The following is a 19,084-nucleotide window of genomic DNA, read 5'->3' as shown; positions in this document are numbered from 1 at the left end:
GTGAGGGAAAGAATGGAGAGGTAATGCTTCTCTGATTAAGGCTTGGGATGGAGGGCAGCTCTTACACCCGTACCTTGGTCAGTTGTGGTTTTGCTGTGATCTGGGGAACTGGCCAAAGAAAGTCCATTTGTGGTGAAGCCATGTCCCCAACTGAAGTTCCATGAAGGGCAGAAGTTTAGGTGACATCCCTTGGCCTGCAGAGAGCCTGGAAGATGGTCATCCAGAAACCCACATGAAGGGCTTCATCAGATGGGAGGGAAATCACAGTTCCTTATCATCACTTTCCCCTCTCCCTGCTTCTATCGCACAATACTTCCTCTTTCTCATGGAGGAGGAAGTCAACAAAGACCACGTGGCCCATTCAGTGGCTGTTTTTATTCCACTGCTTTTCCTGCACACAGCAGGAGATTGCAGCAAGTTTCACTTCTAAAAATAAGTCCGATTTACCAGGGGCGTTACTAGACGAGGCTCTAGCGCGCGTTACCTTCCGCAGCCACGTCGAGGCTTCCAGATGACGTTCACGAGGATCCGCCGTTATCCTGCGGTGAAGCCTCTTTCTCCCGACTTTAAAAAAGTGAGTTGTAGTGCGCCTTTTCCTGCTGTCCCGCGGTAATTTGGAGTACGTGTGGGAGGATGTGAGGTCACTGCGGTCGGCACTGGTCAGGAAAAGGCGTGCTAAGGGGGAGTGGTCAGCGGCTTCGGTCAAGCCGCCTCCGCCATTTGCGCGCAGTCCGCCAGCTGGGGCAGCGCGGCGGAGCGGCTTTTTTTTATTATTTCCCCAGTGACAGTTTGCGCAGGAACGGAGGACCGGAAAAGTGGCTGGTGACTCCTTGCGGTGGGCAGCTACCGTGGCCGCATAATGGCGGTGCTGTACGCTGCCTGTTAGTGTGGGTACCAGGCTGGCAGAGGGCAGAGCTGTTTGTGGGCTGCTGCCATGGCTACGGCCAGATGTGGGTTGGCTCCTTGGGATGGGGCAGAGGGCACAGAGGCGGTCATCGCCGCCGACACCTCAGAGGCATGATGGGAGATGTAGGCACAGTGGCCATGCAGACGATTGACCTCGGGTCATATGACACCCGCCACGACCCCCATCAGGAAGTGAGCGCATCAATGTTGACCCTCAACAGCACCAGCAGCACTTCAGCTGGCACTGGCACTGCCGCCGCTGCCGCCGCCAGGGCCGGCGGCGGCATCGCTGACGGCTGCGCAAGTTTGCGGTCTTTCGGACGTGCGCAAACCGTGCAGCGAGCGAAAAAAAAAACCGCGGCAATCAGGCCGGTGTGGCTGCGCAACCGTTCTCGCGGCGGCAGCAGCACAACCGGCGCAAACTTCCGCCATAAATCGAAGGCAGGTGTGGATCATGAGGCGTCACGGCTGAACGGGAAAAGCCGCTTTCACCGCTCCTCAACGACGGAACACCCGGTACGTCTAGCAACGCCCCAGGATTTTATTTTATGATGGGAAGAAGACCAGAAGGAGCAGGAGACACATAGGAGGTGGATGGCATAATAAAAAGGACCCACAAAAAACTGTGAGTGGGAACTACCGTGTGATAAAATACTTAACTGATGGATTTATTTATTTATTTATTTATTTATTTATTTATTTATTTATTTATTACATTTATATCCTGCCCCATAGCCGAAGTTCTCTGGGCGGTTTACAAAAGTTAAAAACAGTAAACATTTTAAAAGTGTACTAAATTTAAAAACCATCAGAAACAAAACAACAGTATAAAAACAGTTCCCCACCCTTGACCTTAAGTGTAAATATTCTATTGAGCATAATTAGAAAATGAGAAAAGGAATGGAAAATAATACTTCCAATAACATAAGGCCCTTATACAAATCTATGATACTACCAAATTTGGGTTCCTGTGTACAGTTCTGGTCACTACATCTGAAAAAGTTAAGGTCGAGCTAGAAAAAAAAAGGATAGCCAAAATTAACCAGGGACTAGAGGAACTCCCCTATGAGGAAAGGTTACAATGTCTGGGAGTGTTTAGCTTAGATAAAACGCAAGTATGAGAAGACATAGTTAAGGGGTACAAAATTATGCATAGTGTGGAGAAAGTGGCTAGGATATGTTTTTCTCCCTCTCACATAATAATCGAACCTGGGACCATCCAATGAAGTTGAATGATGGGAGATTCAGAACAAATAAAAGGAAGTACTGCTTCACAATGCATTGTTAAGCAATGGAAGTCACTACCACAAGAAGTAGTGATGGTCACCAAGTTGGTCAGCTTTAAAAGGGTACAATAATGTATGAGTGGGCATATATAAGTCCACAAATTTAAGCACATTGTGAAGAGGAATTTTGGTAAATCAAAGTGAAGTATGGTATCGTCATGGTAGTGGGTATCCAGGTGATCTTTGCATTTTCCCCTTGGGAGCAATGTTGGGAGTTGAAGCAACCCTACCAGTATATATAAACGGTGAGTGAGTGAGTTCATATAGAATATGCCTTGTATGATCATTATACTGATCACTTGATAATGTCATACAATCAACTGACAAGCCTAATGGCATACCTCTCATGTAAATAAAATGGACAAAGTGCCTTTCATGGATGGAACAGGATGACCAGTAGAAACTACCATTGAATTAAATGGGTTTCAACCCCCCCCCCCCAAGTGGTTCTTGTACCTCAATGAAAGTGTGGGAACAGATAAAACACTTTCCTGGCTGACAAAACTTAAAAATAGAGGATAGTGTGTTGTTGTTTGGTTATTGTTATTGCCATGGTGAATAGTATGAGCAAATACAGTTTCATATGTCTAAAACTGGTGGGTAAAACTGGTGTGTGTGTGTGTGTGTGTGTGTGTGTGTGTGTGTGTGTGTGTGTTTCACTTAAATAAGGCCTTCATGGGAAAAGATGATTTGATGAAGGGATTTGCAGGAAAATAGAGAGGTGGTGACGTGGAGGTATTTGGGAAAAGTTAGTCTATACAAACAGCAGACCACATGGCAAAAAGGTGGTTGGTTTGTACTGAATCATACAGAAGGAATAATTGCATTCTACCATATAGGAAAAGAAATGTTCCTACATAAAGAAAATAGTTGTCAGGGAGAAGAGATGTATCCCAGCTTTCCCCCCTACATGCTAGTTTTCTAAGTGCAGGGATATTTTTTATTAAAAAAAAGCGCATTAACATACACAGCATCACTCTGCAGTTTGAAGTGGTACAATCCAGGAGTGGCTTTACCATGTGATCTGTTGTTTGTGCAGTCTAGTGCTGTGACACCCAGCTATGTGTTCCTATTAGGGGTGTGCACGGACCCCCCGATCCGCTTCTCTTCAGATCCACAACTTCCGGATCGGGTCCGCTCCACTCCGATCCGCCTATAGTCCGCTCCGGTTCGCTGCGAAGCTCCGGATCCGGATCGGAGCTCTGCTTCCCCCCCATAGGCTTGCATTGAAATCCAAAAATCCCTACAACTTTTTTTCTGTTAAAGTTAGAAACATCAAGTTTGGCACCATGATACCTCATGGATGTATACACATGCATGCAAAGACTCAAACAAATCCAAGCCTCCCCTGATTTTCAGGGAATTTTTGAAAATTGGACATGCCATTTTCAGACATGGGATTTACTCTGACATTTTGATAGATAAAAACTTGGAAGCAGGCACCCTCACAGCTGGCATCTAGATCCACATTTAAGGCAAGTTTCAAGCAAATCCCATCATCCCCTGATTTTTGGCGGGGCTTTAACCACTAACGCATCACCCATAACCCCAATTCACACCCCTTTCGATATCTCTGTCAATTTTCAGGTTAGAAACCTCAAACTCAGAACCATGATAGCTTATCCATGTATACACATGCATGCCAAGCCTGAAGCAAATCCAAGCCTCCCCTATTTTGGGGGAATTTTTGAAAATCAGACACCCCATTTTCAAACATGGGATTTGCTCTGACATTTTGACAGATAAAAAAAATTGAAGTGAGCACCGTCACAGATGCCATCTAGATCCACAATCATGACAAGTTTCAAGCAATTCCCATCATCCCCTGATTTTTGGCGGGGCTTTAACCTTTTAACTCACCCCAAATCAAGTCCCATGCTAGAACTATGTTAATTTTCACGCTAGAAACCTCAAGTTTGGCACAATGACACCTCATGGACATATACACATGCATGCCAAGACTCAAGCCAATCCAATCCTCCCCTGATTTTTGGAGAATTTTTGAAAATCAAGCACCCCATTTTCAGACATGGGATTTGCTCTGACATTTTGACAGATACATTTTTTTGAAGTGAACACCCTCACAGATGCCATCTAGATCCACAATCATGACAAGTTTCAAGCAAATCTCATCATCCCCTGATTTTTGGCGGGGCTATAACCTTTTAACTCACCCCAAATCAAGTCCCATGCTAGAACTACGTCAATTTTCACGCTAGAAACCTCAAGTTTGGCACAATGACACCTCATGGACGTATACACATGCATGCCAAGACTCAAGCCAATCCAATCCTCCCCTGATTTTGGGGGAATTTTTGAAAATCGGACACCCCAGTAGCTCAGGGATTTAAAGCTGCAGACAGCTCAATGGGGCCATTTCAAAGGAAATCCCAACATGTCATGAATTGGGGAGTATATTAACCTATATGAATCTTCTTCCACACTTGAAAAATTGATTTGGAACTTCAAAAAGTCTAAGTGAGCGCAGGAAGGACTTATCCCCTGAGTCAAAGCAAGACACACACAAACCATCCCTGTGAGGTGGGCAGGGGAGGAGGGAGGGAAGGCAGACAGGCAGCAGACATTTCTGGGGGCACAAGGAAGTGATACAAGGATGGCTTGTTTCTTTCTAAGCCAGCAGTAACACATTGCAAAGTGCAAACCATAACTGCGAGGCAGTCACAGAGGAGGAGGAGGACAGGCAGGCAGAGGACCAGGCAGAGATACGCCATAGATCTAGTATGGGGGAGTCAGTCCCGGCAGATGCCCCCCACAGACTTGCCCGTTTGATTTTCACAGCAGGAGAGGCAGCCTGCTTACTGTTGCCAGCCTGAGCCTTCCCTTGACCGCTACTGCTTTCAGCACGCCCAGCCACAGACATGCGCCTGCTCCTTCTTCTCATGATGATAATAATATACTACTACTACTACTACTACTACTACTACTACTACTACTATGTATTTAGGGAAATGGGACAAGTGTGTATGCTTTGCCCAAACAGGATTTGAAATGCTCAAACTGTATTGGCTTTTTTGCACTTCACAAGCAGTGCACACAGCACACTCTCACAATAACACACAGTCACACACACACACACAGACAGACAGAAGAAATAGAGAATATTTTTTTTGTATTTTTTTTGTATTTTTTTTTTTAATATATAGAAGAACGAAGGAAGATGAAACACAGTCAGGCTTTAACAGGGGGAAGGGGGGGAACCAACCAACCAAAGAAACACTCCAAAATTTAAAAATAAAGTTTATATTAAATCAAAGTAAGGGAAAAACACAGAGCAAACTAAGCAAACAGTCAGAAACAAGCAAACAAACACACACACAACCCAAGCTAAATCCTAATCTAATCTCCTCCAACTCCAAACACAGCAGCAGCACCTATAACTAACTCCTCTCTCCACGAACGCCAACCCACAAAGAGACTGAAAGGAGAACGGTCTCAGGGTGGCTCTGCCTTAGTCCCCCCCCTCCAACGCTGGGATTGGAGGATGCTTCATGAGGTGATCAATTCTCATCAGGATTGGGAGCTGAATGTGCCTGTCATCGCTAAAAAAAGACAAAAAAACGCCGCTTTTACCCTTTCCCAGTTTTTTTACATATTTTTTTCCAAAAATTATAGCAAGCGAACCGCACCACGCAGAGAGCTGAGAGTAGGCTCAAAATGACCCCCAGCCACGACTCTCTAAGCACAAGAAGTTTCAGAAAGATAGCTTTAAAAACAACACAGTTATCCCCTATTCTTTTCCACAATGCAATCCTATGGGCAAAATGATCCAAAATGGCGGGCGGAGCACTCCGCGAAAAGAGAAGCGCTTCTCCTATGGCCGTTTCTCTTCGCCATGCTTCTAAGGGTCCACGGTCCGCTTCTACTTTGCCTCTGGGCAAGGCGGAGCAGGCCAATTCACTTCTGATTCTCCGATTCTAATTGGAGTGGAGCACACCTCTAGTTCCTCTTGCTGTAGGAGCCACTCCAGGGAATTCTGATGGGTAATAACAGCAAGGAATCTTGTAAGGTGCCACAAGGTTCTTTGTGGGGTTTTGTTACAAAAGAGTCACATGGTTATCCCACTTAAAATCGTGACAGGTAATGGTTCAATCCATTCCATGGAAGATGTCAAATAGAGGGTGAAAGAGAATCTGTTCTTCTTTAAATAATAATAATAATAATAATAATAATAATAATAATAATAATAATAATACTGTTTGCCTCCCAAAATTGTTTGTTGATCATCTTAAACCTTGAGCATCTTAAAACAGCTTTTGGAAGAATTGTGTTCAGTAAGAAAAATATATTTGAACATCAGCTTTTGCGTTGGTATGTGCCAAAAACTTGATCTAAATCCAATTAAAGGAAGTGGGACTTGTGCCAAGGACTTCAATAGGATCTGCAGTTGGCCCTATACGTGCTCAATGAAGATGCCTTCTTTTCCAGCCAATGGGCTGGCGCAGTCCCCCTGGCACTCTGACACTGCTGGGTAAATCCCATATATCTCTCAATAAGCCCTTAGTTTACATCCTGACAGGAATTCAACAATGTGGCACAGAAAGGGCACTTTTCCTCCCACGGCAGAGGATGAACATGCAGATCTGCCCAAGGGACCATTCAAATGCTTGTTAGGATCACATGAACCAGAGCCAGGCATTAAGGGGTGATTAACAGTGAGCCTGCGTTGGCTGTATCTGGAGGCTTTGCTCCTGTCACTTCCAGAAGCCTTCTCTCAGCAGGGAAACGCGAGGGCCTTTTTCTCCCTTCAGAAGCATGCAGAATTTTTGCAGGCTGATAGGAAAACATAAATGCTAACAGGCTTCTAAGGGATTTTTAAAAAAACTTAATAGAAAACTATCTTAACAAAAGAGAAAAGCTTCAAAAGTCAAGGCCATTTTATTTTGTTAAGAATTTTAAGTATTTACTTACTCTTCAAGCAAGGAAAGAGAAAATTTATTCCACCTTTTGTTTAAGGGAGCAATACTATAAAATCAGATAAGTCACAGAAACTTACAGTATGTATTATGTTAGCAATAGGTACCCTTCTACACACAAATAGACATGCATTACAGCCATGTGGGACTCACATCCCTATAATGGAAACATTCTACCTAATCCTCTTTCTCCCTTCCCATTCTCTTCCCCCAAACCTCTAAAGCACTGCCGTCATTACACGTTGTAATAGAAAAGGCACCGTTGCACTGATGTTATATGCAGCTACACGATAATGCAGCCTTATGTTTAACTAGTCATTGGGTTGCCACAGGTAGGAACAAATTATATGCAGGCAAGTATATAGAATTCCATCTTGGTGTGATGCCTACTTGATTTCTGTGCTAGCCCCTTCCTCCATGGCTAGGAGGTAAAGGAAGTCGGCTGATGGAGGAGAGATGTAGGGATCCATATCTCATGTGCTAGCCAGCTTGACAGAAGACTTTTACAAAATTACTAGTCTGCTAAGAAGCTAGTAGGCTCTTAGGATTTCCCGCCAGGCTGGTAACATTCCTAGCCTTGCATACACAGTTGGTATAATATGTAATTTGGACATTACAGTTATTATACATGATTTATTTATTTAATACACATAGTGACTTCTTTCAATGGATTTTAACCTGTTCATTTCACTACAGATCCAAGTTGGGTCACAACTCATCACTTGAGGGTAGGAATGGGCAATTCAACAAAATTCAAGCTCATTGAGGTTCTGTTTTCCACCTTGAAGCTCATTCCAACTTATGCCCGTATTGGGTTGTGAGCTTTGTTTCCTTTTCACACAAAAATCCATGCATATTGTTGAGGGTATTTTTTTTTTCAAATGTACACGTCAGTTATGTACATTTTTGAAGCATATTTATTTCCTCCCATTGACTGAAGCGTGTTTGTGTGCATTTTTCAAATGTATCAATTTTTCATGTACATTTTTCAAAAGTATGCATTTATTAAACTTTTTTTTGCTGTGTGAATCACATTGCAACCTCAGAAATGTTCAGATCAGACTGCAGATTGCATACAAGTCCATGTTCAATTCCATGAGCTGCAAATTGGATAAATTGTGGTCAAAAAGAAACTGAAATTAATTTCTTATTCAACTTTACATAAGGGCCTTGTTGATAAAATTTTGTACAACACTGTAGTGTAACATGTAATTTGGCCCTTGGAGGTCAAATGCAAAGTAAAGGAACAGTGTGTGTATGTGTATACACACAAACACACACAAACACATCCCTTCCACCTGGTATTCTAAAATCTTGTCTGTGCATCAAGCTCCCTCCCCCTATTCCGCATGCATGGTAGCAGTAGAAAAACCTACAAATTAACCATTGTATGATGTGTGTTCACATCTCTCTGCCTTTGCCCCAATTTTCATAACAGTTTCTGCATTAAGTACTATTTACTAATGTGGGAATTACTCTGCAATACTTTACATTTAATGGTACTTAAATACAGCTTTGTGTAGTATCGCATTTCCTGACATTTTGCCAACCAGCGGATTTGAGTTTTAGGTGAGCATCATTTATTCTGCTTTATATAGGTTGAATTCTTTTAAAAAGTATAAAATTCTTTCTAAAGGGAATGTTCCAGGCCTGAGATTCTGAATGCTTAATCTTGTGATCCTACGACACTGTTACTATCCTCCGTTTGAGGCTATAACTACATTATTGATAGGGATCATGCATAATTACTGACCACCATGTGGTGTTACAGCCCCAAGAGCCAAATGAAAAGGGACAGGAGACAGCAGCAGAAAGGCAATTGTTTTATCCACGAAATAAAACCTGCACAGTAGCAGGAAAGCAAAAGGAACAACTGTCTACTCCATCAGCCCCAAACTCTATAATGATGCTGACTACAGTTCAGCAACACTTTGTTTGTTCTCTGCTTTCAGAGGATGCATTTGATAAAATTGTCACATGTGGTGCATAGAAGTTTAATTTGTAGGGCTCTTACACTCCCCCCCCCCCAATAATAACTTCATGTAGTCACAGGCTTTCAGTCATGCTTGTCCCATTAATGCAAATGCTTGGCATGGGGATATGTGAATCTACCCTGACACTTTTAACCAGTCTTGTCAAAATTCGCTTTAGCTTCCTTTAAAACCCCACATTCAGGAATTTGGTGACAACTCAGTTTTGTTTTGTTTCATTTAAACTAGTTTACTTGAAGGTGTTTTTTTTTTCCAATTACAAAATGGCAATACATTAACCAACATTTCATTAAACACTCTTTCCTTAATTTCCTTAAACCTAGGGATAGACAAATCTGTCTGTTTCACTTTAAAAAAAATCTCAAGATGGTCCCATCTCATTTATGAAGAAATTTATGGATTTTATGAAAAAATGAACCAAGAAAAACTCTTACCCATCTGCACTGGCCAAATTCAATAGGAACTGAAATTTCTGCTATGGAGAGAACCACATTGTTCCTGCTTGCCAAATAGCTGTTAAAGATGAGGCACCTTTACCCTGTTTCCCTGAAAGTAAGACATCCCCCGAAAATAAGACCTACTTCCAGTTTTGCCTCTCGCTGTAATATAAGGCATCCCCCCGAAAATAATACCTTTTTTTTCGTTCAACAATAAATGTGTACCGTATTCTTCTTCATGGAAAAATAAGACATCCCCTGAAAATAAGACCTAGCGCATCTTTGGGAGCAAAAATTAATATAAGACACTGTGTTATTTTCAGGGAAACACGGCAGAAGAAAAAAGTAGCAACCTTAATTCTGCTCCATAGACATGGCTGATTACACAGGGACTTAGGCCATAGCTAGACCTAAGGTTTATCCCTGGATCATCCAGGGGTCAAACCTGTTCATCTAGGGGACACAAAGGGGATCCAGTGCTCAGGCAGGGGCAAACCCTGGATGATTCCAGGATAAACCTTAAGTCTAGCTGTGACCATAAAGTCAGAGTCTTAAGAGTCAAGTGTGGATGGAAGAATCTGTCATTATTACTTTCTAATTTTGTAAATTTGTATAAAAGATTGAACTGAGTGAAATTTTCCACCCATCCTTCTTAAACAGAAATTTGCATCACCTTCAAACTTCTTTTAAACTCAGTTTAAAGTCATTATCAATGTAATAATATAAATATAGGATTCAGTCCAGGGATGGGTGAATGAGCGACATGCAAGATCACCAGGAGTCTTCAAATATAGTCTCGCCACTCATCTCGTGCGTCATTTCTGCTTGCATTTCTGACTGCTGGTCACTCCTGGCAAATGGGGAAATTGTGCAAATCAAGCAGCAATTGAACTGAAATGTGTGCAAATTTCCTGAAATTTGTGCCAATTTCCCCAGATTTATGCAACTTTTCTCCATAGACTAAGATGGAGCTGATTCAGTCTACAGGGAAATTTGCTCAAATTAGGAAACTGAACTGGGAAATTTACACACATTAAACGTGAGCACACATTGGCCAATTTTCAGTGGACACAAGCCCATGCTCACATTCAGGGCTTTGAAGAGGGCATGTTTTGTAAAATTCTCATACATCCCTGTGTCGCAGGTCTTAGGCATCCGCTTTTTTAGAGCCAACAGATGCCAGAAATTTGAACAATTTTTCTAATAAATCACCCTTGAAATTAGGGTGCAATTTATTTGCATAGTTTGAACATTATAACCAGTTGTCACACTTGGTGAATCCCTTAATACAGGTTTATCCCTTAATACAGGTTCCCATTAATACAGGGGTAGGTAACCTGTGGTCGTCCAAATATTATTTGACTCTAACTCCCATCATCCCTTGATATCATAGCCAATGGCCAGAGATAAGGGCAGTTGCAGTCATCTGGGCTGCCACAGGTATCTCACGTCTGCCTTGATAGGAGCTACCAGATAGCATTTTCATCGATAAAGTGAGCTGAAATTCAGCTGCTTTTCATCCACTTTGCATAGTAGGAATATTATCTTTCTCTAAATAATCCAACAAAACACTAAGTGGATTCATGGGGATTGTATATGTTGTAATGAGCTTTATACAGCTAAGGACTCTTGCCCAGTACTTGATTAACTTTCGACATGACCGCTAAATATGTAAATACGTTCCTCTGCTGTTACAACTCCTTCAACATTTATAAGGGTATATCTTGTTCATATAATACATTTTTACTGGGGCTTGATACCATCTTACAACTTTAAGTGATTTCCCTGGTGGCAACTCATGTTTTGTGTGTGTATGTGTGTGTAAGGTGACCATAAGAAAAGGAGGACGAGGCTCCTGTATCTTTAACAGTTGTACAGAAAAGGGAATTTCATCAGGAGTCATTTGTATGCTTGCAGCACCTGGTGAAATTTCCTCTTCATCACAACAGTTAAAGCTGCAGGAGCCCTGCCCTCTTTTGTTTCTCATCAAGGGGCAGGGCTCCTGCAGCTTTAACTATTGTGATGAAGAGGGAATTTCACCAGGTGCTGCAGGCATACAAATGACTCCTGATGAAATTCCTTTTCTGTACAGCTGTTTACAGGAGCCATGGCGTCTTTTTCATACGCTCACCCTACTTTATTTCATATTTATCACTGGCAATAGCAGTTAATATGGGGGAAGTACCAGTTTGCAAGGTGGCAATAAAGCCAAGTACTATTTTCAATCATTTTAAATGCTCTGTTATTTGGGGTGGTTTTGCTCAGTTTCCACTCTCATAGCTAATAGATTAGCTTCAGCAAAGGAGATCGTTACCTTGTCATGGTGCTGGAGCTTGAGCACCTCAAGGATGCCATGAGCTAAACCGTGAAGGGACACCCAAGACGGGAAGGTCATGGTAGAGAGGTCAGACTAAATACGATCCCTGGGGAAGGAAATGGCAACCCACCCCAGTATTCTTGCCATGAAAACTAAATGGATCAGTACAACCAGAGATATGTCGGTATACCATCGGAAGATAGGACCCCCAGGTCGGAAGATGGTCAAAATGCTACTGGGGAGGAACAGAGGATAAATTCAACTAGCCCCAGATGTGATGACGCAGCTAGCTCAAAGCCGAAAGGACAGCTAGCGACCGATGGTGCTGGTGGTGAACGACGAATCCGATGTTCTAAAGATCAACACACCATAGGAACCTGGAATGTAAGATCTATGAGCCAAGGCAAATTGGATGTAGTTATTGGTGAGATGTCAAGATTAAATATAGATATATTGGGTGTCAGTGAACTGAAATGGACTGGAATGGGCCACGTCACATCAGATCACCACCAGATCTACTACTGTGGACAAGAGGATCACAGAAGAAATGGAGTAGCCTTCATAATTAATAATAAAGTGGCTAAAGCAGTGCTTGGATACAATCCAAAAAATGATAGAATGATCTCAATTCGAATTCAGGGTAAGCCATTTAACATCACAGTGATCCAAATATGTGCCCCAACCACAGATGCTGAAGAAGCAGAAGTAGATCAGTTCTATGAGGATCTGCAGCACCTACTGGATAATACACCAAAAAGAGATGTTATTTTCATTACAGGAGACTGGAACGCTAAGGTGGGCAGTCAAATGACATCTGGAATTACAGGTAAGCATGGTGGCAAGAATATACGGAAGATCTGTATAGGAAGGATAATAATATCGGGGATAGCTCAGACGGTGTGGTCAGTGAGTTAGAGCCAGACATCCTGAAGAGTGAGGTTGAATGGGCCTTAAGAAGCATTGCTAATAACAAGGCAGCAGGAGACGATGGTATCCCAGCTGAACTGTTTAAAATATTGCAAGATGATGCTGTCAAGGTGATGCATGCCATATGCCAGAAAATTTGGAAAACACAAGAATGGCCATCAGACTGGAAAAAATCAACTTATATCCCCATACCAAAAAAGGGAAACACTAAAGAATGTTCAAACTATCGGACAGTGGCACTTATTTCACATGCCAGCAAGGTAATGCTCAAGATCCTGCAAGGTAGACTCCAGCAATTCATGCAGCGAGAATTGCCAGATGTACAAGCTGGGTTTAGAAAAGACAGAGGAACTAGAGACCAAATTGCCAATATCCGCTGGATAATGGAGAAAGCCAGGGAGTTCCAGAAAAACATCTATTTCTGTTTTATTGACTATTCTAAAGCCTTTGACTGTGTGGATCATAACAAACTGTGGCAAGTGCTTGGTGGTATGGGGATACCAAGTCATCTTGTCTGCCTCCTGAGGAATCTGTATAACAAACAAGTAGCAACGGTAAGAACAGACCACGGAACAACGGACTGGTTTAAGATTGGGAAAGGAGTACAGCAGGGATGTATACTCTCACCTTATCTATTCAACTTGTATGCAGAACACATCATGCGACGTGCTGGGCTTGACGAATCCAAGGCTGGAGTTAAAATCGCAGGAAGGAACATTAACAATCTCAGATATGCAGATGACACCACTTTGATGGCTGAAAGCGAGGAGGAGCTGGGAGCCTTATGACAAAGGTGAAAGAAGAAAGTGCAAAAGCTGGGTTGCAGTTAAACCTCAAAAAAACCAAGATTATGGCAACTAGCTTGATTGATAACTGGCAAATAGAGGGAGAAAACGTGGAGGCAGTGACAGACTTTGTATTTCTGGGTGCAAAGATTACTGCAGACGCTGACTGCAGCCAGGAAATGAGAAGACGTTTACTTCTTGGGAGGAGAGCAATGACAAATCTTGATAAAATAGTTAAGAGCAGAGACATCACACTGACAACAAAGGTCCGCATAGTTAAAGCAATGGTATTCCCCGTAGTAACCTATGGCTGCGAGAGCTGGACCATAAGGAAAGCTGAGCGAAGGAAGATAGATGCTTTTGAACTGTGGTGTTGGAGGAAAATTCTGAGAGTGCCTTGGACTGCAAGAAGATCAAACCAGTCCATACTCCAGGAAATAAAGCCAGACTGCTCACTTGAGGGAATGGCATTAAAGGCAAAACTGAAGTACTTTGGCCACATAATGAGAAGACAGGATACCCTGGAAAAGAGGCTGCTGCTAGGGAAAGTGGAAGGCAAAAGGAAGAGGGGCCGACCAAGGGCAAGATGGATGGATGATATTCTGGAGGTGACAGGCTTGACCTTGGGGAGCTAGGGGTGGCAACAGCCGACAGAAAGCTCTGGCGTGGGCTGGTCCATGAAGTCACGAAGAGTCGGAAACGATTGAACGAATAAACAACAACAAGCTAATAGATATTCAAGGTGTTTATTTATTACATTTAAGCTGCAAACATATACACATTCAATGGGAATTTCTTCTGAATAGACTCATATAGGATTTCGACTGTTAAGATGTTTAATACATTTTTTAAATAAATAAATAAATAAATCCCAACATTCTTTCAAGGGGATCAAGGCAGCATGGAAGGTTCTTCCCCATTTTATACTCACCATGGCCCTATCAGGTGGCTTGAGATGTGAGGCACAGAGCTTAGTGCAGGGGTGGGCAACACATGCCATGTGGCCACATACAGCTTCCTCTCCTTTTTTCTGCCCCCCACCATGCCGTTGAAATTCTTTGCACAGTGGCAGTGCCTACTTTAATGGGTGGGCAGGGATTTGCACCTGGATCTCCCCGTTCTTAGCCTGACAAGCACACTACGGGCATGGTTAGATGGGGTGATATCCAGGTGATCGCCCCGGGATCATCCCTGTACATCCACATGACACACAGGGCATCTTGGGAGCAGGGAGGGAAGATCCCTCCCTTGGCCCGGGATATCACCCTACAGATTAATTCCCATTTTTCCACAGTAATATCTCACATGGGAGAAAGACCTACAGACTGACTACAGCTACCAATAAAGTCAGATGGAATTATTATTATTATTATTATTATTATTATTATTATTATTATTATTATTAAAAATGCCAAGGAAACAGTGCCACTGTATATATGCAACTGGAGTGGTGTGTGCTTGCCTTCAAGGCATGAACACTGTCTTCATGAACCTGGTACAGTTAGTGGTTAGTAATGCTGCAGAGCTGCAAGAGGAGGATTCAAGTATTTATGAGCTAGAGAGGGCTACATGACTTGTGGGCCCACCAAGCTGAATTATGCCACTCAGATATATGGCAATCTACCGGCGGGGTGGGGGACGACATCATTTTTCCTGCCTGCCTGGGACTGCAAAAATGGAATGTTTAACCACTCGGCATGCCACAGGAACACATGCCTTTGGCTCATTCAGGCTCATTCAAGTTCTGCAGGCCTGATCTAACAGAAGAAGAGTCCAGTCATCATCGCTGAATGAATTGAAATCAATACAGTTAGTCACAGGGGTTAATTTCTGCAATTTGGGCCGTAGCTACTAGCTAGACCTAAGGTTTATCCCAGGATTGTCCTGGAGTCAAACCTGTTCATCTAAGTGCCACACAGGGCATCTAGAGCTCAGGTAGGGATGAACCCAGGATGATCCTGGGATAAACCTTAGGTCTAGCTACAGCCTTGGTCTCCACTTTGTTAAATGAATTAAAAATGACAAACCTTGATTATCTACTATTTTACTTAACCATAGCTTTCTCATATCAATATCTTTTTTTAAAATAACATTTTCCTGTACCAAATACATTTCACCAGTCCATTTAATTGTGTGTGTGTATATATATCCAGCAGTACACTCATCCATTGCCTTGGTAAACACATAAGAAATAATGGGTTGGAGTGAAGAGAAAAGAATGTTTAACCATTGCCTCCCAAGCTTTGCAGTAGAATTACACCCATGGGTACAACACAGGAAGAATGCTGTGAAGATTAATGGTGCCTTTAAAATGCCAGAAAAATAAGTATTGCCATTTCTATTTTAGTATAGATGAAATAACATGGGTAAAAGGAAGACCCAACTTCATTCGAAAGAGATAAACTAAAGAGATGCAGTTCTGGAGTATCAAAGAGCAAAATGTCAATGTTAAACACAGGATAGCCCCTATGATTTCAATAAGTGAGATGTAAGCATGGTGAAGTTGATCCCACTTCTAATGCCACCACATGTGATTTCTCACTCTGTGGATATGAGAGATCTAACCCTGGAATTACCAACCCACTGACACCACTTGAGGAATTTTTCTTCCATTACGCTGTACCCCTAAGAATAACTATGCTGCTGCTGTATAATCTGCTAGTTCCAGTTTACGTAGGTACTGATCGCCACTAAGGGCCTTGCTAGACCAGGCCTTAGCGCGCCTTCCAACCCGGTTTCCCTGCTGTGCGTCCAGATGACGCACAGGAGAATCCGGCAGCAGGCCGCAGTGAGGCCTGGTCTAGCGCGCCATAAGCTAAGTCGCTTATGGCGCGCTTTTCCCCCAGCTCCAGCCTCAGGCCGGGGCTGGGGGAAGTGTGGAGACTTCCGCGGCTTTTCGCAGCTCCTCGCTTACACGCGAGGAGCCGCGAAAAGCCGCGGACCTGGCACAGCACTCATAGGAGCGCTGTGCCCATCAACGGGAGGGAAGAGAGGGGAGGGCGAAGGATGGGAGGGTGGGTGGCACGGGGGGAGGGCGGGTGCGATCGCGCCGCTCGCCGCCCGGGCAAGCAGCCGAGCGGCGCTTGCCCGGGCAATGCCGCCCCATCCCGGGCATTGCCCTGGAAAGCGCCGCTCGGCTGCTTGCTTGGGCAGCTGCGGCGCGATCGCACCCGCCCTCCCCCTGTGCCACCCACCCTCCCATCCTTCGCCCCCCCCATTTTAAAAAATAAATTAAAAAAGCCACTTACCTTCCCGGAGTCTTCGGGCCACCCGCGGCCACTTTAAACAACAACAACAACAAAAACGGCGGACGCCGCAGGGCTTGTGTCCTCCCTGCGGCTCCACCGTCTGGAAGCGTGGGGGAGGCGCGCTAACGTTAGCATGCCTCGGCCCCGCCTCCCTGCCAGCGTAAGCCGGCAGGTCTAGGAAGGCCCTAAGTCACACTTGCTAAGTAACAATCTTTTTAAATGTTCTTATAAAGTAGCATGAGCAGTTCATGTTCTTACAAAGCCACGTCAAATAATAAAAACCAGGACAGACCAGGGCAGGATCTACAATACTGCTTTATTGCGCTTTATAACAGTTTCGACAACTGTTGGGGCCCAGGAAACGCTCCATATACAGTTGTCAAAACTGTTATAAAGCGCTTTAAATCACTTTAAACCAGTAGTGTAGATCCAGCCCAAGATATCTACCCTCTTCCCACACCCCACTCAGCTTCCAGCCCAACTATCCTCACTGCCTCTCCTTCCCTTCATCAACTGTTAACATGTTGATTGGAATCCATTACTTAGAAATGCTTCACTTTGGCTGGATCATGTCTGAAATTTTAAGTAATGTTTGAGGATAAGAAAACTTATATTTTCAAGCCAATCTTTAAAATTATTAATTCCGTCAGCAGACCTAGGTCTCGATATAGAGACAGTCAAACCCAAGTCCTGTTGACTTCCACTAACTTCCATTGTTTGCAATTAGTTATGACTTCTATTAGCATGAACTATCTTGTCCCATTGGTTTTAATATGACTTCTATGTGACTAACTTCCTCTGGATTATTTATTTATTTATTTATTACATTTCTATACCGCCCCAAAATTAAAAACATTCAAAGTATAAAACAACAGTATAAAACCATAATATAAAATACAATATAAAAGCTCAACCAGATAAAAACAGAAGCAATGCAAAAACTGGATCAAGAACTTTTTCAAATTCAGGCACAGCAAGAGGTAATGCAGGTTAGGGTATATGAAATTCCTTGAGAAAGACTTTTTTCAAAATCTTCCTTCTGTACAGGAACCTCCACTTTTGCCTCAAAATTGTCTTTAGGTGAACTTTGGAGGCAAATCCAATTTGTTTGGCTGGTTTCTATTGTGCATATAGGCACTGACAACAATAAGAATGTTTTTTATTTTCTTTCATCTGGTTTTAATTAACATGAGTTTGCATTTCAAGGCTATTTTTAAAATTGTTTTGATTTACAATTCTATTTCAAGGAGGTTGTTTGTGGAGTTTGCCTGAGTTTGCCTTTGATATGGCTTTTCCCACTCCCCACTCCAATGGATTGTTTGATTTCTTTCATGGTGGGCTTTATGTCCTTTGTAATACTTTGACATTGAGCCTTGCAAAGGAAAGATTGACATTAGATACGTTTAAAATACTTTTGAAGATGAGACAATTCAAAGAAGCAACTTTTTGGATGTACTGTTGAATCACCTTTCAAATATTTTTAGTGCCTGAGGAGTGATTTATTTTATTTTTTTAAAGACACAACAGATTCAAGTTTCATTTTTCTTTTTAAAAAACCAACAGCTATAGTTGGATGATATCTTTATTAGGACTAAGAAAGTAGGCAGTTCATTTTGGACCAGAATTTACCTAATTTGTACTTCTGAGACTTGAACAAATTTTGCAGTCAAAATACATAGATTTCTGAGCTCGTGATGTGATTCATGGCCCAGGAGGGGGGGAAAAAAGGTTTGACAACAGGTATACATTTTGGGGGGAAAACCTCCATGAAAATGTGTACTTTTGAAAACTACACACAAATACTTTTTAGTCAACGGGAGGAGCATGCCTTAGTTTCAAAGTTATGCACAGACAATGTACAATTTGGAAAAATACGCACAGATTTCCATGCAAACAACAAAACAAACCATACCGCTTAAGCCCACAGTCTGATGTGGACATACTGTAAGTCAGAACAAGATTCAAGGAGGAGTTCAGAGAACCTTGATGAGCTTGCATTTTGCTGATTTGAACATTCCTAATTAGGACCGTCCACCCAAATGCCACAAAGGCTTGTGTAAACTTTCAGGTTCTCCGGGACTTTTGATCAGACTAGGCTGTACCAGAAACAGGGGATCAGGTCCATCAGGCTTTCAGTTTAGTCCCAGTTTCAAAATGGAGGTCACAGACTGAATGAGTCTGTCACTGGTAGGTGTTTCAGGCACCAGATTATGCCTAGCTTTCCTGGACAAAGAAGGAATGCCTGGCCTCCAT

This window comes from Elgaria multicarinata, chromosome 5, assembly GCF_023053635.1.
Source record: "Elgaria multicarinata webbii isolate HBS135686 ecotype San Diego chromosome 5, rElgMul1.1.pri, whole genome shotgun sequence".
Classification (NCBI taxonomy): Eukaryota; Metazoa; Chordata; class Lepidosauria; order Squamata; family Anguidae; genus Elgaria; species Elgaria multicarinata.
The sequence above is the reverse complement of the archived record's forward strand: the minus strand, read 5'-3'. Positions refer to the sequence as shown.